Source organism: Lepisosteus oculatus, chromosome 16 (assembly GCF_040954835.1).
Source record: "Lepisosteus oculatus isolate fLepOcu1 chromosome 16, fLepOcu1.hap2, whole genome shotgun sequence".
NCBI classification, from domain to species: domain Eukaryota; kingdom Metazoa; phylum Chordata; class Actinopteri; order Semionotiformes; family Lepisosteidae; genus Lepisosteus; species Lepisosteus oculatus.
In genome coordinates this window covers 13,488,134-13,503,793 of record NC_090711.1, presented here as the reverse complement: position 1 = coordinate 13,503,793, position 15,660 = coordinate 13,488,134, and positions in this window count along the sequence as shown.

Genomic DNA, 15,660 nt, shown 5'->3' with positions numbered 1-15,660 from the left:
TCAGAAATAATATCAACCTCCCGCTTAGATGTATTGACAGTAAACTTGCCACTGATCAAAATAATTTATGGTGTTAGTCAGACAGAACGCGGGAGGTCACTGCTATTGTATTTCAGAAGCTTTAGTGAATTGGACACTCATTGATCGGTTAGAAAAAAAAGAGTAAGCACATTGTGGAAACTGGTTGCTTCTGTCAAGGTTAAACTTCTTCCTTGTCTAATTTCATTGTTAAATGTCTACTGCACTCAGGAACCCTGGACAAAATTAAATTGCTTTGTGGCATGTCATCCTTGAGTCACAAGCTAAAAACATAATGATTTTTTTTATCCATTAGCCTGTTCATCTATTTTCTTCTTGAATAAATTAAAATCTAGTAATAAATCAAAACATGACACATTTTTAATTTTGTGCTAGGTAGAATTACGAGCACAGCACCTGTAGTGATGTTTTTCAAGTGTTTTTTTTGATGACTTGTTAATATCACGCACCTTGAATTATTGTGTTTATTCATCTATCTGGATTTAAATAATTGGATTAAATCATTTACAGCCAATTAAGAGGACATGGCTTCAGAATTATTTGAGCTGTATTTAGTAAATGGATAAAATTAACTGTGTAGTTCATTTACTGTGTAGTGGCTGTTTAAATCTTATCATTTAAAAACTCCTGTTACGTGAGAAAAGCTGTAGAATAATACACAGCTTTTCTGAGTGAGTCTTCATCGCTCAGAGGGAGTAAAATTCTATGTGAGGAAATTCCAAAGGAACTGTCAGGATAGGCTCTGTGTGGAATTAGGGACTCCTCTAGGTGACTAAGAGGTTTATAAGATCAGCTAGGGAAAAGAGGTTCAATCTGTGTCTAATCGGTATAGCAAGAGAGTGGAACCTCTGGTGTGAGGTGTGAGGGTGAGAGACGACGCTACAGTATGTGACTCTGGCATAGGTTACCCTTAGCCAGCAGCTACTGCATATCAACTCACAATAGCCGACCCACTGTAAACCTGGTCAGTACCTGGATGGGAGACCTCCTGGGAAAAACTGCTCCTGAAAAACAAGGTTGCTGGTGGAAGTGTAAGTGGGGCCAGTAGGGGGCGCTCACCCTGTGGGTTGTGTGGGTCCTAGTGCTCCAGTAAAGTGACAAGGACACTATACTGTAAAACGTCACCATCCTTTGGATGAGACATAAAATTAAGGTCCTGACTCTCTGTGGTCATTAAAAATACCAGAGCGTTTCTTGAAACAATTAGGGGTGTTACCCTGGTGTCCTGAGCAAATTTCCCATTGGCCTCCTTATAATCCCCATCTCTGAACTGGCTTCATCACTGTGTTCTCCTCCCCACTGATAGCTGGTGTGTGGGGAGCGTACTGGTGCAGTATGGCTGCCGTCACATCATCCAGGTGGGGCCGCACACAGGTGGTAGTGGAGGTTATCTCCATTACCTGTAAAGTGTCCTGAGTGGAGGGTCCAAAAAAGCTCTATATACTGTAAGTAAAAGGATATTATTGTTATTCTTTCATAACAGTTGAAAGTGAGAGGATAGTATGATCTTAATAGTGAGTTCTCCTCGAGCCATTCTGTAAGTGCTGCACGCAGATGGGCAGTCGGAAATTGAGAATTGGAGAGAGTTAGGAAACGTCAATCCCAACTGCTTCTGTGTCAGGGATGACAGCCCTTGTTCTAGAAAGGCATCCTGGGCCAAACCGGGTCAGCTGGGAGAAAAGGGGGTGCTGAGGGAAGGAGTTTAGTAAGTAGTGAAGATGCAGAAAACCGGGGTCTGTGGAGTTAACGGTGTGTTTCAGTTGTGTGCACAAGGAAAGATTAGGAGAAGGAAGAGGTCTGTGTAGGCTTCTGCAAGAGCAGCTCCTGTGAGCTCCTAGAGGGAGGAGTCCATACCAGAGTGGAGACCACTTACAACCAGAAAGTAGAAAACGTCACGCTGGTACTATCCAGATAGTGGACGAGTATGGGCCAACAATGTCAAAAAGCCATTTGACACACTTCTCCTCCATGAGACTAAGATGACCTCTGCTCTGCTGCAAAGAGACACGCCAGGAGAAAACTACTTCTGTACCCTATGAGATACCCATTGAAGAAAGACTTTCCAGTAACTTAGCAAGACAGTGGACTGGTTTAGTCACTCCAGTCATTTCATTGCCTGATTTTAAATTGAGCAAGATAGCTTAAGTCTGAGCATTTGAGCACATATAGTATACCACCTGTAATGGGCTAGTCAGATGCATGAATCCCTATCTCTGCTATACTTGACACACCTCCCAGCCTCACAAAAGAATTTATTCCAGCAACAACCTTGTAATGCCCATCAAAAGGTTATGCTATGAAACTAGCTTTTTAAAACTAATCAAATTTGGTTTGTATGTACCTTATATGCCTGCTTTTGCCTCTGTGCAGCTTTCTCCTACTGCAATAATGTGCTCATCCATAATTTACCAGTGCTGAACCCAGACCAGATCTTCCAAGTACTTTGATGTAAATAGGTGGGGAGAGTTGATTAAATACTGTGTGGGTGTTCAGAAATAATTCAAGGTTTTTGTTCTTAATTGCTTCCCCAAGCCATATCTACTTACATAATGAGCGCAGTCATCTGTTTTTAGAAATGTCTTGAGGCAGTTTGCTGCTATCACAGGTACAGTGCAGTCCTGAGTGTGTGTTAGTCTAAACATGCATGAAACCCTTTAAACTGAAGACCTGGTTCAATGGATCTGAATGCTTTTAAGAGACCAAGGGCAGTTATAAAACAGGATGAAATTTGTTACACACTTTAGGTGGTGTTACATGCGATTAGATCGAGGTTTCTATCTACTCTCTGTGCCAAACTTGTACCATCCTTACAAACTGCAGAAAACCCAGTCCTCTAAAAGGCTACTGTCCTAGATAGTGATGTCGCCATAAAAGTCTTATTTTACTGCAAGACCTGTCTCAGTTACAGTGCACATTTATCCTGAAAGCCAACATATATCCCATTCAATTTGAACTCCAAAACAAATGGTTTTGTTAATAGCTTCTGATTCGGGCTCTCTTTCTATCCTAATTCTTCTTGATCTCCTACTTTCTCATCTGGAGACTGTTTGGAGTTTCTGAAACTATTCTCAAATGGTTCAAGTCTAATCGCTGTCACTTTGTCTCTCTTGGCTGAAATTGGTCTCATTAAATCTGGTGTTCCTCTGGGCTCAATAATGGGCCCCTTACTTTTCAGCATTTATATGTTTCCACTTGGTCAGCTTTTACGGATCACATGGCATCAACTATAATTGCTATGCTGATGATACTCAACCATACATCCAAACCTAACCTGACACTAATGTGGCTGTCTCTATTCTACCTAATTGCATCTCTGACATAAAAACTTGTATGACTCAGAATGTCCTTAATCTTAACTGTGACAAGACTGAAGTCATGCTTATTAGCACCCCCCATCAACTTTGTAAAGCCAATCCTGTAACCCTGTCTGTGGATGGTACTGTACTTGAGCTTCAGTCTAAATTGAAAAACCTTCGGGTGATATTCTGGCCTTCTTTTACTGACTTCATCAATTACATCAATTTTTCACTGCACAACCTTGTTCATATGAAAATAATGAATTTTTTATTGACACAATAATGATGATTTGACTCTGTACTTCCTTAGAGTTGAGCAGGTCCTATTCTACAACAACTCTGGTTCAAGCAGCACAGAGAAAGATGGGTTAAACTGGATTAACAACCAGGGATTTCATATAGTCTTCACCCAGTTGAAGTGATAGTGCAAGTGTTATTAATTGAAATTAAATAACGGTAGATACAGAGCTTATAAAGATACACATGGGAATCAGAGACGGGTAGTTTTATCTGTAATAAATTAAAAATGCACAAAGATGTCTAATTAATGGAACTACAGAGGCGTAAAAGGGTTATAATTTTAATAATTGTTTCATTGTTGGCATTTAAGAAATCTGAACAAATCCCTTCATATTGCAATAAAAAAAATCACAGAGTTCTTTGCAGAATGTGCCAAAGCATTTGGTTTTCTCAGTTCACACAATATTGAAGTTAGAATTATTAAATACATTAGCAAATACAATGAAATATACATTATTAAATACACAGCAGCAGTGCTGCTCTGTTTGCCTTATGCTAGATATGGATATTCGTTCCTCTGTCATTACAGTTCCTGAAATGTATTTGAACCCCAGCACACATTACTGCAGTCAGTTAGCCAAGCCACCTGCACATCTAGTTGTCAAAACACAGACTCTCATTTGCCAGGAAATCCCAAGTAACAGAGGACAGCTGATAAGAGCCCTGATTTATTCGAATTAGTTCAGGCAGAGGGAGCTCAGATGTGAGGGTGTTTGTCATTGAGAAAAGTATTCCCTGGCTTGAAATGGGACTCTTGTTGGTGCCAGAAGAGGAGAAGATGCAGACTTTCATTTGCCTTTCTTTGGGCTGTGTCAGTGAAGTAGGAAAACATGCAATATCTCAGACAGAGTGAGTGGTAGAGTACCACTCTGCCATCCAAAACTTTATATCAGCAGTTGATTGAGATTCATGATTTATCGAAACTTACCTCTCGAAAGCAGTCTTGTCAATGTCTGTTTTCGAGCTTGCATTGTCCGATTCTGGCACATACGTCTTCTTCATCTATAAAAAGAATAAAGATTAGGAAAGCACTAGAGATGTCTACTTTAAAGCCCGCTTGTTGCTTATCAGAAAGAGAAAATGCACTACTGCAATTTGACTCTATAGATTACAAAAACAGCACCTTTTATACAGGGCTTGTGAGTTGTCTTTATTAGCGATTTTGCAAGCACTGTGATGATAAAAGGAAAAACATGACAAAAGAAAGTTCGTTGGACACAACTGCATAATCAAAACTGCTAGAGCAAAGATATTTGATGCATGTACAAATTGCACCTAATATCACAGCATGTCGGCAACTTGGTGACACAGTGGTTATCACTTAGGCCCTGGGTTCAGTCCCAGACCAAGGAGTTTGTATAATCTACCCATATTCTCATCGGCATTTTTTTGGGGGGTTCTGCTTTTCTTCCACAGTCCATGCAAATCAACTCCACTTCAATTCAATTCAAGCTTTATTGGCGCACTGGGGAAATGTGTTTTACAGCACACTTCCAGCATAAAAACACAATGACAGACAAAATTTACCTACCAAGATATCGGTGCAACAATGTTATACAGTATCAAGATAAGGGAGAAGATAGTTACAATACATTATTTGAAAGAGATGTTGCAGTGGGGGTGAAAGATTTCCTGTGTCTATTGTATCATACCTGAGGACACAGAGGAGTCTCCCAGATGGGAGAAGTGTAAACTTGCAGTGGAGGGAGTGAGAGACAAAATCCATAAAACACTTTGCTTTCCTTGTCACCCTCTCTTTGTAAAGGATGTTTAAGGCGATTTGGTTGGCCCCAATTAATGTCCTACTTATTTGATTAGTTTTTCCAGCCTTTTATAATCAAGATCAGATCACTCTATTGGTCATATACAATTTCTTGCATTAGGAATTTGTCTTTTTTCACAGACCCCAGCTTGCTCTCCATGAGACACACAGACAGGGAGAGAAGCTTGGAGTCAGAGTGCAGGGTCAGTCATTTATACAGTGCCCCTGGAGCAGTTGGGGTTAAGGACCTTGCTCAGGGGCCCAACAGAGTAGCTGGCCACAGGATACGAACCAGAACCTTCCAGCCATTGGCGCAGATCCTTAGCCACAGAGCCACTGCTCCGCCCCATGGTACTGATGGTACACACAAACCCCCAAATGCAACAGTATGTTAAAATACTTTCAATTGAAGACTTGTAGTGTTAGGATGACTATATACCTTGAAATGGTTTAGTTTCCTTAGAAACAGTCTCCTTTTTTATATAGGTGCTTACATGCAGTAGGTGTCGCAGCATTTTCTTCCCAGTTCAGATTTTTGTCAATGACGAGTCCTAAGTACTTGTAGTCATTGATAATTTCCAAAGTCTGACCATTAATTACAATTAGGTTAGAGGGGTGTTGCATTGTTTTCCTTTGTTTTTAAAACATTTAACTGCAAAGAGAACTCATCACACCATTTAGCAAAGTCATTTGGAATGAGTCCATGGTGGTTTTCTGATGCAAATCAATCAGATCAAGCTGTTCACATTGATTTCTAAAGAAAATAGCTTCTTAACTGCTTCTACTTTAGCCATTCTGTGGGGTTGCAGAAGGCAAGCCTGGTTATTACCAATGAGAACCAGGAAATTAATTAAAGACTGTAAATACACAATTCACACAAACGTGACACATACAGTGTGTACTACCTCTATTATTGTCATCTGACAAAAGAAGATAAAACATTGCTTTGGCTACTGGTTTAGAAAGAAGTAAATGAATAAATAGGTCATAAAGAAATAGAAACATATGGCACAACACAGTGAAGCACAGATAAAAGGGTTTGAAGAAGCAGGAAAGAGAAAAGGGGGTGGGAGAGGTGGATATTGCACTGTCTTACACAATCTCAGAGACATGCCGTAGGCGGCTCTGTACAGTTTGTCCTTATGGCATAGTAGAGATTAAAGGAACTCCTCATTCTAATAGAGATCATGTCAAATATGATATGTACTGGACAGATTTAGCTTGTAATCAATCATTAGCCTGATCTTCGGTATGGTTAGCATTACTTGTAAAAGCATTGCTTGGGTGTTTCAAGTGGTAAAAGTGCTCACAGGACGTGCAGCTTGATCTCCCTGATCCAGATGTCATGGGTTTGAGCCTGGGTCACATCGTTGGCCTCCTCTGACTGAGGAACAACAACCACAATTAGACCTATGCCTTCAGAGCAAAAACTGGGATTATGCGACCAGTGCTCTCTGAGCTCCCTAGCAAAAAGGACCCTGCTACATCCTGGCTGTTTGCCGGCTGGTGTGATGTAATTGTTGACAACTCTCTCTTCCTCATACCTTTAAACCACTTGAACAGAGATTGCAGTGTGTTAAAAAAAACATCTAAATCTTGAATGCCATTAGTCCTTGTGAATTCCGAATTGGGTGGATCTATAATAAAAACAATATTGGCAATTTTAGATTTGCAAAGGAAAGACACTGCCTACATCTCTGTAGTTCAGTCAGAACCTATTTAAAACTGAGAAGGGGCGTGATTCAAACAGGCAGCTTTACTGGGGTGACTCACCTGGCTGAGGAGAGTCAAGTCTCTGTGACAGGGAAGATGAGATGCTGGGAGAGATGTGAAAACAAGTAAAAACAAGAGGCAGGATACTTTTATGTAGGCAGAGGGAAGGGGGCAGGATTAGGGTTCGACCTTCTCCCAGATATTTGTTTTAAACTCTGTAAAATACTTTCTCCGGGTTCTTTTCTGTAGATTATGCTTGTTCAATACACCTAAATGGCTTTGATTCTCATCTGTGCATATAGCATGTCCCCCTGTTCCATTATAAAATAAAAAAGTGAATTAATGCTAAGATTCAAGTGTAATCATTGTACCTCTTGTGATTCATGTTACACAGTGTCAAGGCGGCATGTATGGTGCCTGAACTCGTTTTCCTTTCAAAAATAAATAATAGAAATTAAGTTTTACCATCCGGGAGATGGTAGCTTTGTAGTTTAATTCGTTCCAACATCATTCAAGACTCAGATCAAAGGGACCGTACAGTAAATGGTCAACTGGGATACAGACATTTAAATTTCTAATTTCTTCCCAAATATAATGGCTTCTGTTTCATGGGTTGAAGATCAATTAAGAAAATTCTCCACAGAGCACAGAGCTAATAGTGAAGTTACACAAACATCAACAGAAGGCAAAGTATATTAAACAGCCATAAAAAAAACAAGAAAATAAGAGCTTTGTTCCAGAATACAGATTAGAAATCATTATCATTGTTAGAGAGAATTGTTTTACTTATGTAAAATGAAAATTGTGTTGGTTTGTATTTGTATGAAACAACACCACAGTAAAACAAAAAGCTTTAATAAAACCATTGGCTAAAACAGTTTAGTTAAGGTATTTAAAATGGTCTTAACAATGTTAAATAGAAATCGTTGACATCTGAGACCTCTGGACCACAATAATACCATGTTAATACAATATGCACTACAGGATAATGCTTTTTAAAGGCACGTCTTCTAAGCAGCTTGTTTTTACATTAAAAACATGTTTAATAAAGAATTTTGGAACCACAAATAAAATGTGACACTTTAGGGGTGCTCACCACAGCTGGGCTCTTCTGGTTTGTCTGCTAGTGTATTTGATGGATTTAAGCCCTACTAGTGCAAAATAAAGTCCTAACATTTCCTTCTTAAGAGAAAAATATCTGATCATTATTTTATGGAGGACCAATTACTCTTTTCCCCAAAATTCTAATTAATCACAGAAAAGGGGATAACACTTTCTATCTTTATGATTCAGGATAATATTCTTATGAAAAAAGAAAATTCCCTAGTCTGTCAAGACCTTATGTCCTTATAATGTAGACATGGAGCACAGGCCTTCATTGACAACAGCTTTAATATTCTCCCATTGTTCTCTTGGACCAGGCACTGCATGGCCTGTCTCCTGTGTACCATACCTTCCAGAGTTACTACCCCCACATATCCCAGTTCCATCACTTCGTTCAGGTAGTCCTGGCTCGTCAGTATCCCAACATCGTACATTAGCGGTTTGAGTCCTTTCAGCAGTTGCTGCTTGTCTTTGGAAAACTCTTCCTCACCACATTAAAAACACCCCCTCCGCTAATGTTCCTAAATACCACCTCAACACTTGCTTGTTTTCGATGGCTTTCTTTTAATTTTGCATTTATACATTTGTATGTCATTATTTTTAGTTTAAAGTTTACTCAAAATAATGAGTTCCAACTGCTTGTTCAAGCATTTTCCTAGCACCGAATTACAACCAACGCAGTGGAGGGAAAAGGTCAGCTGTCAAGCAGCCCAAACCAAACATTTCTAACCTTTGCTAGCTGACGCAGAACTGGAAGCTCGTGTAAAATAAATTGCCTCTTATTTCACGACAGGTGTTTCTGGTCACCAGGGAATTTGAGCACCACTAAGCTGGAGGACTTTTTGTCATTTGGGGTAAAACAGAAAAAAATATATTTTCTAAAATCCATAAGCAAGTTCAATTTTCAGCTAGAGCAAAGACTGGGGGTTAAAAAGGATTGCACTCAATGTTTCCAAAGCTCTTTATTTCACAGCGAGGATTTCATTAGTTATACTTTGGACTATAATACCTTCTTAGAATGCTGAATAAGTAAGATCTGTATTCAATTTTTTCCAGTTCTAATGCTCATGTTGCATCTTTCTGATGCTTCTCAGCTGGACACATTTCCTAAATGCAAAACGCCCATAGCTGCACAGTAAATGTAAGTCTGATGTTATATATTAAAGGATTATATCAAGGTGTGTAGTAAATGGAGCCAAAGGTGTGTAGATGCTTCCCCTTCACAGTGCTGAGAAACGTTGCCTCAAGAATTGAATAAATAAAAAAAACAAGCTGACATTGTTATGAAGACATCAATGCAAAGCACAAACAGATTATTCTCTAAAATGTCAAAAACCAGACAGGGGCCCCAGAGGTGTATAGAATTCAAAAGTGACCAGAAGGTTTCCATTATTACAGAAAAAATGCAGAAACACAGAAAAGGAAAATTAGAGTGCTGTCAGGCCTACTGAATGTGTACTGCGGTTATGATTTTCACCAAGAGTCTTAATCCACACTGTTATAACATTTTTGATTGTGATGGAAAATGGCAAATTTTAAATAACCAAATAGCAACATTAAGGATGTCCCATGTTGTTTGGACATAAATTGGTCAAGGCGATCTGTTGTGTTACAGATGTGTCCGTGGTTGGATCAGCACCTGCTTTTCATGTCTCTCTTTCAGTTTTCATTCAAATCTGGAATAGCTGCTACTATTTAAGAGATTTGAATTACACAGTATAAGAAAGTTATAGAGACAACATAACTTCGTCTTCCAGATATCTTAGCCTGTCATTTCAGAAGTTTGGTCAAATTCTAATTAACTCAACGAGAAAATAAACTCTCCTGGCTGGCTCCTGAAAAAGACAGCCCAAGCTAAAACGTTAAGGCTGCCCCCCTCACTTGCAAGGAATAAAACAGGGAGGCTGCTGCAAGGGTGAAGATGTGCTGAAGGGAGAGGTACTGGGAATGAAGCATGCAAAGTGACGCACAGTAGGCGAATATATTTGATTAAGAGAGCAGAAGTGACTTCTTCACAAACTACTTAATAACTCCACTTCCGTTATTCAGAAATGAAGGGACATACACGATTGTAAATCTTAAAAAAAAAATTCAGCTCAAACACTCTCGCCTGTCACAACAAAAATGCAGATGAGGTGAAATTGTGCAGCTTTGAGGTACCATCTCTTCCATTTCTCAGGACTTTACAGTACTTCCCATGTGAGCAGGAGAAATACTCTCTCTCTTTTCAGTTCCTTACAAAACTAATCAGCACACTCACAGATGTACAAGGCAATTATTTTGTACTCAGTGAAAGTTTTTTCTCTCCAGTAGATTTCATTAGTTTCTGAAATACCTTTAAAACATCCTGCTACACAGGATAAGAGGTGAAGGTCGGGTCTGCAGTTTAAATTCTTCAAAGGCTGACTTCATTAATTCCCAATCCCAGAAGCTGAAGAAATCAAATTTGCAGCAGGAAAGAGGAATGTGAACAGTTCTCAGGAGTGATGATTGATAGGAATCCCTTGAACCACTGCTTTCAGACTTAGTCAAAAGCTGTCAGAGGTAAAATAACCTTACCAGCAGCAGGAATCAAGAACATATGATGACGCATTTAAGAGAACCTTTGAAAAAGTCGGAATTTTAAACAATATTACTAACGCATCACACACAATTATAGGTGATCACTTGCATTCTAAAACTCACTCTCAGAACAATTGTAAACTCTCAAAAGAATGTGTCTCTGAGAGACCCACTGCAGCAGTACTTGCTTTGTGAACTTCAGTAGCTGCAGCTGAACAATGATGGAAGCACAAAATAATGATAAACCAAGTTTCATAAAAGGGCCCAATAACATGGAATGTGAAGGCAACAGCAGAAGTTTTTAAGTGACACTATAATGTGCATGAAAGCAAATACATCACAATACATTTCTGATTTTTTCTTAGAAAAACATAGTATACAAATTTTGTTTATTCTTTAAATCATCACTTTGGCTATACAGGACTGGCTGTGATTCACCTGAGCAAACCTGACTGGTGCATAAACACAAAATCACCTCATTAGTTGATTATACACAGGTAATGAGGTGAATTACCCTTTTATCAAGCTAATCCTATTTATCAAGAGAGCAGTGCCATCTCCGTGCTGAAAACTGGAACTGAGATGCGTCAGATAGATTTGAAAGCAGTGAAGCCAAGTCCTCCTCAGAGACTAATCAAGGTTTTTTTTGTAGACAAAGGGGTTTCCAAATCCATTTCCAGAAGCTTGGGTTTTATTATAGCAGAGCTTAGTTACCTAACCGAAGTCACAGGATGCTTGATTGGAATGTTTGCAAGTCTGTTTGGCACTTAGAAGTTTGAGATTTTATTTTAGGAAAAGCAATAGTCAGAAGTCAACCAACAACATGTTTAAGATCTGTCTTAACAGTCAAACAATTCCAATGTATCCTGTCATTAAGTCAATGATGTAACTGTTAGTGTCTACAGCAGATCAGTCAATGGGTACGCCCAGATGTGATGGTTAACATCTAGTCGCTAAAGGACTCCACATGAAAGAATGACATCATGGCTGCAATCATGATGGGACACCACCCCAGCAGGGACTTGAGCAACAGCAGCTTTCTTCAAGGTAAGAATGCCATGGAATGTACTGTATGCCCTAACATCTGATCAGCCTTGTTAATGATGATGATGATGATTATGATTATAAAACATTTACCTGTGTCATGTGTGTCCAATACAATGTTAGCGCACCTGTTACAACTTCATAAAAAAAGACAATTTCTAAGAACTTGTGAATTTGTTTGCAGTTATAATTTTCTTTTTGAGGTTCAGTACCCCTCCTGGTCACACTAGAAGGTTTTCTTAAATCATGCACCAAAAGACATTAGAAGTCGCTGGCCTGCCATAGCCAACATACAGAATTAGGATGGGGGAAAAAGTGTTATGCATTAATTTTCTTCAAAAAAAGAAATTGCATATTTGCAAATTTCCCGCTGGGTGGCACAGTGGTTAGCGTTACTGCCTTGCAGAGCAGCGTAGTAATGCAAACCTCTGGGTTCAATCATGGAATTTGTATGTTTTCCTCATGTTTGGGTGGGTCTCCTGCAGGTGCTCTGACTACCACCTACAGTCCAAAGACATACTGGTAGGGTAAATGGCTTCTGGGAAAACATGGCCCTGGTGTGAGCATTGAATGCAAGTGTTTGTGTCTGTGTGTCTGCCCTGCGATGGACTGGCGTCCTGACCCTGAAATGCACCCATTGCTTGCTGGGATAGGCTCCAGCTCCCCATGACCTGAATTAGAAGAAACAGTTTGGAAATGAATAGATGGATAATAATGGTTTTAAAAAAAGCTGCACTGTATACGACTTATTACGTTGCTTCCTCTTGTCCTGCCCCAAAAATAAGATCATTCCCTTTCAGTAAAGCAGAGGATCTCTGAGAAAATTACCAGGGGCTGGATGATGTGAACGATTTGCATTGGCATACATTTCACCAGGTTGGAAAAAATCTGCAAGCCTATGTTAAAGTTAGCGCAAATTGGGATATTGTTTAAATATATTATTTGCTGAGACTTGAGAAACAGAATTTGGCATTGCTTAAAAAATTCTACTACAGTAACATTGCATATTTACCAGGAGCTAATGAGGTAAGAATGAGGTCATAGGGATAACGTGCTGTATAGGAGATTCTCGTAAAGATATTCTGATATGGCTCACAAGTAAAAAGGTCTTTTTGAATTTCAGGCAAATTTTACTTGTTCGCTTATTACAGCAGAGGGTAACATTGAGCCAGAGCCTAAACCAGCACTGCAGACCAGACATCAGCTGACACCAATGAAATGAGCCGGCCTGCCTTTGAAATATGGAAGGCAACCAGAGCACGCATCTGTACACAACAGTTCAAAGGATTCTGATATCATGATGAATCCATCTGTTCTTCGATTCTGAAAAAGGCACCAGGAAGAGAAGCTGCACAATAGCTCCAAAGCACTCACTGCCATTTACAGAAAACAGGAGGTCTCCTTCCACATGAACTTTACCTTTCTCTGCAAATCGCCATCACCCAGCTACATCATTTGGTCCCCTTTGACTTAGGAGCACATTAGTTTTTTCTCCATATTCATGTCTTTTCTTTTTATGTTGCTGTGGAACTCATGAGGACAAAATCTTGAATGGTAGTCTTGGAAACGCTGCATTCTGGCAATGACCCAGCTTTTTTGAAAACTTCCAATTAGAGCCCATTGCTTTGAATTAAGCTCTCCAACCACTTTTCTGCCTGTTCTTTTGAGTAAAAGATTAGAAGACCCTTATCATCCTCAAAACATGGGAAATTCATTTCCCAATTTAAAACCCAATTTTAAAACAATTTAAATTGGAACATCCTGGATTCAAGTCCCAGAAACTATTAGTTGACCTTTCAAAACAGGCAGAATGCACGTCCCAGAGGTTAGCATTACTGCCTCATAGCACTGGGGCCCCGAGTTCAGTTCCTGGAGTGCTATATGTGTGGAGTTTCTATGTTTGTATGTTCTCCCTGTGTTTAAGTGGGTTTCCTCCCTCCATCCAAACATACTGTACTGGTAGGTTAATAGGTTTCTTGGAAAATTGGCCACAGGTGTTTGTGTTCGTGTGTGCCCTAAGATAGACTGGAGTCCAGTCCAGGGATGGATCTTTGGCTCCTCTGTGACTCTGAATTGGAAGAAGCAGTTAGAAAATAGATGAATGGAAGGAACAGGCAGCACACAGTATCACACTAGCAAACACACCTCATGTTTAATAAACTGTGAGATGTGGAAGGGGAGAGGTTGCTGGGCTCAGAACTGAGTTTGTGGGTTCTGATTGCACTTGGTGCACTGCTGTTGTACCCCTGAGTTAAGGCACTCAGATAGCTTCAGTAAAATTCCCGCCTGCACCATATATACTGCATGTGCACAAATCCAAATGCATTGCTCCTCTTTATATACAGTAAACACGGGCCCATGTCAGCTGTTTTTCAACCAACAAGGTAACAGAGAGGTCAGAGAATTTCTTCATACAGCCTCTATCATGCCATTGGGTTGATAAGGAGGAAGACATTAAAACAGATGGACAGGGAGCAGACAGACAGACACCAGAAAGGACAATGCACACAAACCCTAGATCAGTCACACACGGAGCTATGTAGAGCACAGACTGCCAGCTGGTGACTTAAATAACCTTCCTAAATGCTACCTTCTGTATAGGGTAAGACAGCGGTGACCAACTTCATTCCCGAAGTGCTGCTATACAGTAGCTGCATTTTTTAGTTTTAGCTCATCTCTCTTAACAAACCAGTTGATCTATTGAATTATTGCTACATTTATTATTAGGTTAATTGGAGCAGTTTAACCCCTTTTCCCATCTCTCAAAGTGCAGGGGAATCCTGCACTGCTGTCAAAGATAACAATGTTTAAAGATAAAAGGATCTGTCTTCAAGGAGATGATACTTTGATACTAATTTTATACTTTCCGAATCAAATAACTACTAAGATTATATTTTTAAAAGTTGGCAAGTTATGAAAAATCAAATATTTATGAAAAATGGGCAGGCATACAAAGGCATAGACAGCATCCAGTCTACAAGATTGTAAGTAATATGTGCTGGTCTGACATATGGCATATTAAACCTCTACACTACAATTAACAGGATAATTCATTTGGCATTGTGTGATTTAAATGCTCACACTATTATATAGCCAGGATTTTTATTTTGCCTGTAAACACAATTAACGCATCTTGAAATAACCATGAGCCTCAAGTACTGTACCTTTTTACCCACACAAGGTCAGCTCTTTCACAATTCACAGCATTCCAACCTTGAAATCAGTCAACCCGACATTACCATAATCAACAATGCCATCGCTGATACCTCAGATTCATTTTATTTCCACCTAATATTTTATTCTGCCCAGAACAGGATGTGTAACTCCCTTCCCAAAAGCTGATGGCATAATTAGATGACATATTTGCATTCTGATTTCCTATTGTTTCCAATTTGATTGCTCAATTACTGACCCTTAAAACTTTTTTTGGGGATGGAAGGTCATTTCTAATGAAGAGTGCAGCAAGCTTACTGGACTTGCATAAATGAAAATTACAGTGGAAATCAACCCACTGAGAATAATTTATCTGCTCTCGCTGTGAACTCCCAAGTCCGTTTTAATTAGGAATTACGTCTTTCCTCATTAAAGCAGAACTTTAATTGTTGCAGGAATTAAAGATTTAAGACTAAATATCCCTCATTTAAAAACAATAATACAAAATAAAGAATTAAGCACTTTTTCTTAACTCTTTTTCTTAACGCTTTCCAAAGTAAAGCCGACTCACATATCCTTCTGGTACACAGGGGACTCGAAAGAGAGATGAGATAAGTGATAAGTTATGATGTCATTAATTATGTAATCTTTTCAGGACACAAAGACTCCACCAGGTAGAATGTCCAA